Source organism: Palaemon carinicauda, chromosome 1 (assembly GCF_036898095.1).
Source record: "Palaemon carinicauda isolate YSFRI2023 chromosome 1, ASM3689809v2, whole genome shotgun sequence".
Lineage (NCBI taxonomy): Eukaryota > Metazoa > Arthropoda > Malacostraca > Decapoda > Palaemonidae > Palaemon > Palaemon carinicauda.
In genome coordinates, this window is record NC_090725.1 from 145,473,873 (window position 1) to 145,481,303 (window position 7,431).

Here is a 7,431-nt window from a genome sequence, read left to right on the forward strand (position 1 = left end):
ATAGAATAATTCCTGTGTTGCTATACATTAAGTGTCCTATCATGGTCACCACAACTAAACTATTTATTTAAACCTGAAATAATATTTTGAATAAAACAAATATTAAATCTAGTCATGTAATGAACCAAAAGTCATTTTAACAACTTACAAGTATAACTTAAAAGAAAGAAAACTTAGACATGATTAATAGAGGGTTCTTGAGGCGGAAACAAGGAAAAAATTATCTGGAAAGGGCATGTGAAGGGATCAGATCCAGTCTAGAAGACTTCAAGTTGGGTAAAAGAACGTAGAGAGAGAGAGAGAGAGAGAGAGAGAGAGAGAGAGAGAGAGAGAGAGAGAGAGAGAGAGAGAGAGAGAGAGAGAGAGAGAGATTTGTGCGTAAGGGAATAGGTTGCTTCGGCTGAAAGTGGATAGCACAAAAACATAGGAGACTATGAATAAGAAGCCAACAACTAAGTATTAGATTACAGTCAGAATACAACGGATTTGCACACTTCCACGTATAATGATTTACTAATACATCACAATTTCTTTCATATGCAAGGGTAGGTAAAGAGTGGGTTGATAAATAATTTACAAACACAAAAAAGAAAAAATTTCTTGATGATATTTGTATTCCAACTGGTGCTCAGTGGCGCCACTAGAGGTTATTTTTTTTTGGGTGGGGGAGGGGGCTGGAGCCCTACCAGCTTGATATATTTGATGTGACCATTAGATGGTAACTTGGTAGATGAGCAGGAGTAAAAATAAAAAAAAATGGAGTATTGCATGCGTATTACGAATATTTATATATGTAGCATATTACACGAGATACTATGATGAAACTATTCTCTGCACATATTCTTAAAGAAGAACCAAATTGTTTAAAAAGATAAAATATTACGGAGCCATTTCTCTTATAAAAAGAGAAATGAGAATAGAATAATAAACCACATTGATTACATGGAATATATTGCATCTGATTTAATTGAATTAGTGATAAACGCCTTGTGGGAGGTTCATCTGAGTTTGAATCCTAAGATATTGGGAAAGCTGAAAATCTATCCACTACCCTGTCCAGATCAAGGGAATTCATTACAGTTTTCTCAATAGAAATTGTGCCTAGACTGGTCAGTCGTTCCTGACCCATTGATGCCCTGAGGTAAGTTTTAACCAATTTCAAGATAGAAAAAGATCTCTCAATTTGGCATTACTGACAGGAAAAGTTAAGGCCAATGCATTAAGTTCCAAAGAGTGGAGAATCCCTCCTTCGTTGGTTTCAGTTTATCCAAAGCATCAGAAATAGATTTCACATCATCCCGTAATGTTCTCTGAGCTATAAGTAGCTCTGCATGGTGGCTTTCCCTTTCAATTCAGTACTGGTCAGCAAGGTATTGCATGTAATTTTCATTTAAGAAATTTGGATATGATGGATGGCAAGTACCTTCACCAAGGAAAATACTTTTTTATTCATCAAATTTTCTTTCTAAATTCGCTGAGTACTTTGTCAAGAATAAGGATAACAGAGACCTTTTACAGTAGGCTTTTGAGTCCTCAACCCTTTCAAAAGTGTATCGTTGGCCTGTGTTTTCGATTACAAAGTATTTCAACAGACGTAAAGATGGTTTCCCTTTTCTTGAAGGCTGGCGGAAAGCTGAAGTTGTTTCTTTCAGTAGCAAAATCATTGTAGTTTTGCCAGATGGAGTTAAGATGGTAATCTATTGTTCCTTTGACACTAATAATTTCAAGGGTTTCTTGTGCCATGCTAAGGGCTGCAGTAAGTTCCATATTCTCATTCTGCCATGTCTTTGATAGTGGGGTTGTAATATCAAATACTTCAGAAAAGTTAATCAACAGAAAGACTCTCAAAATTATTTAAAGCTTGTAGGAATCCATTAGCTACAGCTTTTTCTTCACCAGATCTTCCATGGTTAGACAAATCTTCTGTAGTATCCATCAAAATCTCATAGCGTTGTGATATTGACTTAAGGGCCTTATGGTTGTATTCCCATTTGTGTTGAAATATTTTAGGAAATTCCAGAACTGGCAATTTTTTTTTGTTTTTTTCTGGGGGTGTATGAATATATCATGTCATAAGGCTGAACCACGGATGAAGTTAATCAGAGTTTGCTACCTCTGGCAGGCAGCCAGCTGTGTGAGTAACGACTAACTGCAATCTGTGTGCAGAATATGGTACATAAAATCATGGATTCTTCACAGATTCTCTGATTTGTACCTTTACACCATGGATTTTGCCACTCATTACAGATGCTGTATCGTAGCACTGTACTATTAGTTCATCAATATTCAGGCCAAGATTACGGAGTTTCTCTAACAACGTCTTAGCTACAGAAGTAGCATCAAGATTCTTCAAAGAAATGAATCCGATCAACCTCTCATTTACTGTTTCATCTATGACATAGCTAATGCAGACACAGAGCTGCTCAGATATACTAACATTTCTAGTCTCATCAGATATTACTGCAAAGAAGGGCGATGACTTGGCTTCCTTGGCTATAACACCAAGCATAAAATCGATTACAGCTTTGACAATTTTTTTTTTTCAGGTCACAAAATCTCTCAGAATCTTTGCTTATCAAGTCAAAAATTTCCAGAAAGACAACCTTAGCTAATGAAATTTTGCTTTTATCATGCCTCCTGAATGCTAAGTTTTTTTTTACTAATTGTAATAACAATGATCAATAGTGTCTTAACATAGTATGTATTGTGAAGAACCTGCTGTTTATGTTGGCTATCAATTTGTTTATGAACATCACCATGCAACTGTGAAATTTTGAAGTTGAGCCATTTTTCCATAGCCATAACATGGTATACAGTATGTCTTCTTCATGCTTTAATGCCTTTTCATGCATCTTCTTCATGTTACTGAAACCTTCGTTGGTAAAAGCCATTTCTCTGTGCTCTACTGTATCACCAAAGAGTTTGCATGCAAAGCAGTATCCTCTGTTACCAGTTACGGAATATTCATGCAACTCATGCCTACTATACCAATCACATTTAAAAGACCTGCTCTGAGAACCAAACTGTACTTTTGGAAACATCTTAGTCTTGGTTGTGTGGGTCCATCTTCAGACTTCAGGTCTCACGGCTATATCAGTAAATTATCCTTTAGTAGGAATTTCAAGGTTTTCACTTGTGCCGGGTTGTGGCTGAATATATATATATATATATATATATATATATATATATATATATATATATATATATAATATATATATATATATATATATAATATATATATATATATATATATATATATATATATATATATATATATATATATATACAAACACAAACACTGGTGTTCCATATATTCGTACACACATATAGATATTAATCATAATCCTATGTACTTAGGTCTGTACATATATCAAAAGGATAAGATAATATCTTATCCTATCTAGATACTAGTTGCAACGGTCATTATTTAACCATCTTGCCACCTGAGTATTGGGAAAAACAGAACAAAGAATAACTAATGATTATATAAGTCTTAAAAACTTCAATGTGCGTGTGTGTTATTACATAGATATATATATATATATATATATATATATATATATATATATATATGTATATATATATGTATATATATACATATATATATATGTATATATATACATATTTATATACATATATATATGTACTGTATATATATATATATATATATATATATATATATATATATATATATATATATATATATATACTTATACACACACACACACACACACATATATATATATATATATATATATACATACATATATATATATATATATATATATATATATATATATATATATATATATACATATGCGTGTGTGTGTGTGTGTGTGTTTTGATATGATGCAATTACGGTATTTATCTGTTTGTGTGTTTATTATGCATAGCAAGTTTATATTGTGAACGTACTGCACATTCACTGTAAATGTATAACTTACATTGAAAAATATTAACAATTATGCACAAACCGTGAAGCTTTATACATAAAAGGCCTAACGGATAATGGATAAAAAAAGGTCTAAGCTTCACAAGTTAACCTTTTCTATTGGTTAATCTATAGTTACTTACAAATATCTGAATGGCTTTGGCTTGGTGACCATCTTTGGTTGTTTACTGCATTTCACATTCACTTACAACAGCTGCAACAGCAGCCACTTTTTCTTGGCGCTCATCTTTGGAAGTGCGAGTACTAAAGAATTTTTTCTATGTCACCCTGGGATTTGTCTGATGACCTTTTCGTGGTTTTAGATTTATGTTAGGTAAATTGTATATTAGATTATAACACAAACAGATTTGGGATTTCAGTTACATCATTAACGTTACATAGCAGATCTGTAATGGCAAAATTGCATACGTAATCATTCGTATAGTGAATATTAAGGAAAAGAAAAGCTAAAAAAAAAAAAAAAATATACCACCACCAGAACTACGTTTTCTGAGTATCCGTAAATTAGTCAAGGCAAATGTACAGTACATGCATTGTTACATGCTACAACTACTGTGTAATCCGACAACATGACTTTAATGTCACCCAGCTGCACTATTTTTGTTTCTTTTCTACGTCTTTGTTTATCATCCATATATCATGACCCTAGAATTAAACTGATTACCAAACACTCAAACCAGTAAACAAACACTACACGTCAGACAAAGATATAAATCGATTACTAAATACCAGACAGTACTAGCACGTTCCTACAGATCGTGAAGTAAACAAACCATAGTAGCAACAACTCAACCATCGAGTTTCTGAGTCTGAGATTGCAGTACGTGTAAGGAACATTTAACGGGTTACATGAAGTAAGCAAATATGATGTCTATGAAGTGCGCATCTGTTAATGCATGGAACTCTTAAAATAGCGTCAAGATGTTCTTTAATGTTTTTAATGAAATGTGTAAATTATTCAGTTAACTTAGCCTGCTAGGTATTTACTAAAGAAATACTTCCTACTGAATTATCCCCTGACTACGGTCTATGACTTTCCTTTGATATTTGATGTAGAAACTAAATTGCTAATCTGAGGTTCGCATGTTGATTAGGGATACTGTGAGTTTCTATGAGATTTTTTGGGTCAGTGTTTATATATCTTTTTTTTTTAGGGGGGGCGGGGCTGGGACTTTATTTTAAGGGCCTTAGCCCTAATAGCCCCCACCCTTGATGTCACCACTGGTGCTGTTGACTTGCAACCAAGAATCCTAAGTTGTTGAGTCAAAATTTATTATATTTTCTATTATTGTGTGATTTAGTAAAAAAGTCCTGTGATTGATTGGTTCAGATTAGGGTTGCATCATGTCAAAACAAACCCTTGTACAGATGTTAAAAGGAATTAAGAAGCTTGGTATGAACCTCTGAAACCTACTGAGAGCAAAATCTCGGGCAACGACAAACTGTCAACATTCATACGTAAGCTATTCTGATTGCATAAAAAAAATAAAGTTAAACATAAACTGAGGTGAATGTCCTAAGGTCCCCTGTAGCTTTAAACCTAATTCTTTATACCTATTTCATCAAGATCACGATAAAAAATAATGCCAGCGAAAAGGAAATAAGTATGCAAGGATTTAATGAACTGATGAAATAGCAACACCACTTTAAAAGCAGTAAAAATTTTTATGACCATTTTAAGCAGAAAAGCTTCGGCTTCCTCGCTCTCCCGGGAACTATTAAAACCTACCAAGCACAGAGTCAGCGGTAAATTAAACTTAACTCGTAAACACGAAGAAAACGGAGTAAATTTGAGCGATGTGTCATGTTTATTGAGGAGAGACTGGACTATTGCTTTCTTCTCGCCTGACTAGCCTTGTTCAGTCAATGTTTCTGATTATCATAATGACTTTCAGCTGAAGTTAGACTTTCTCGTAGTTACAATAATTTACTTCGATTTTGACCCACAGGATACTCCAGAGGATGTCTCCTGCTTTTGTTTATTTTTTTTATGATTCTAGGGATTTTTTTTTATAATGTTGAAACTCTTGATGTTCTGGAGTCTAGAGCCTCTAGAGGCCATTAAATGAAGTCACTTTATAGCAATTTGTAGTTCTAAGTGGAAAACATAAAAAACGCAAAAGTTGTTGCTCTATATATATTAATAAGCTTTAATGATCCCATGTTTCTATGCGTTTTATACAGTTTTAATACACCAATTTAAGCTACATCTCAGTTATCTATGAACAGATTCACTGGACATGAAAGGAACACTTTCGACCGAGGGAATAAGCCAAGGAAGCATCGCCTCATCAAATGTAATATCTACCTCAATGTTTACCTCATATTTTGGCAAAGAAGTGAAGATAGTGCGCAAACGCTTCTCAAACCCAAACTGTGCATTAATGTTGTATCAAGAGTTATCTACTTAAGTATTTCCCTCTGGCAGTCTATACAATGCACAAATCTTGCACGACATTCTAAGGTAATGACGGATTTAAAAAAAAAAAGAAAAAAAATAAAGAAAAAAATTGGAAGGTCAATAAGTTCACAGTTTTTACTGGAGTCATAATTTGACATTTAGAAAGCTTTCACGTTTTTGCCCACTGTGAAAACACTTTCACTCTGATGGCAAATCGACAGTATCATGACTCTAACATTACTATTTGACAATCCATATTTGTATGCTATTTACCTTTCATAAAGCATTAATTGTGTGAATCAAAAGCGTTACGATAGTTATGCAGAATAACTTTCTGAGAAACTTGAAAATTCAAAGTCATCTCAGAATTCTTTAAAATTTTGTGGGACCTGAGAATTCTACCTAATATTCCCAAGATATCATTATCAAAGCATACAAAATCAAAATTGATTTACGAGAGTTCTTTTTACCCTTCTTTTATTATGTGAAGTGAAAAAAAGAGAACCGTCAGATAAGTAAAATAAAATATTGTTTTAGTTGGTGCGCAAACAAATAACTATAATAAACGGCATTAAACCCTCGAAGGACCCAGACCCTTTCCGCCAAGGAAGTTGACAATCAAAGGCTCTTAAGATGCTTGCTGTCGAGAACAAAGACAGGCAACAAGCGGTATCTCGCTATCCCTGATGGTAATAGAGTGTGACATCTACAGCATCATGACTCGTTTGTAACTGCTTTCATCGTGGCCTCGTTGAGAACGTCTTTCTTCTGTCAAGATCATTAGACAAGTTGCTTTCATTAACTGATTTGGGATTTGAGATCTAGGTGGAAGGGATCAGGTTTAACGTCTTCTCTTTAGTAGGTTAATCAGGGTTAGTTGGCTATAGCATCTATGCTGGTGCTGTGTGGACGTAAATCTTTTATATCCGCCAAAATCACGACAAATAACACAACTTTAGATATGGCGATGAAGGAAAACTATGAGAAGTTAATGAGTTTTAGTATTTATTTACGAAATAATTATTTGGTTACGTTGGATATTCCATTTCTTCAGTATGAAAGTTTCTCTTTGTGGTAA

The 7,431-nt window shown here is 33.7% G+C and overlaps 1 pseudogene; it reads right to left on the minus strand.

Annotated features, from left to right (window-relative positions):
• Nucleotides 1-1,015: 1,015 nt before the first annotated feature.
• Nucleotides 1,016-2,852, minus strand: LOC137616285 (zinc finger MYM-type protein 1-like; annotated as a pseudogene).
• Nucleotides 2,853-7,431: the final 4,579 nt, after the last annotated feature.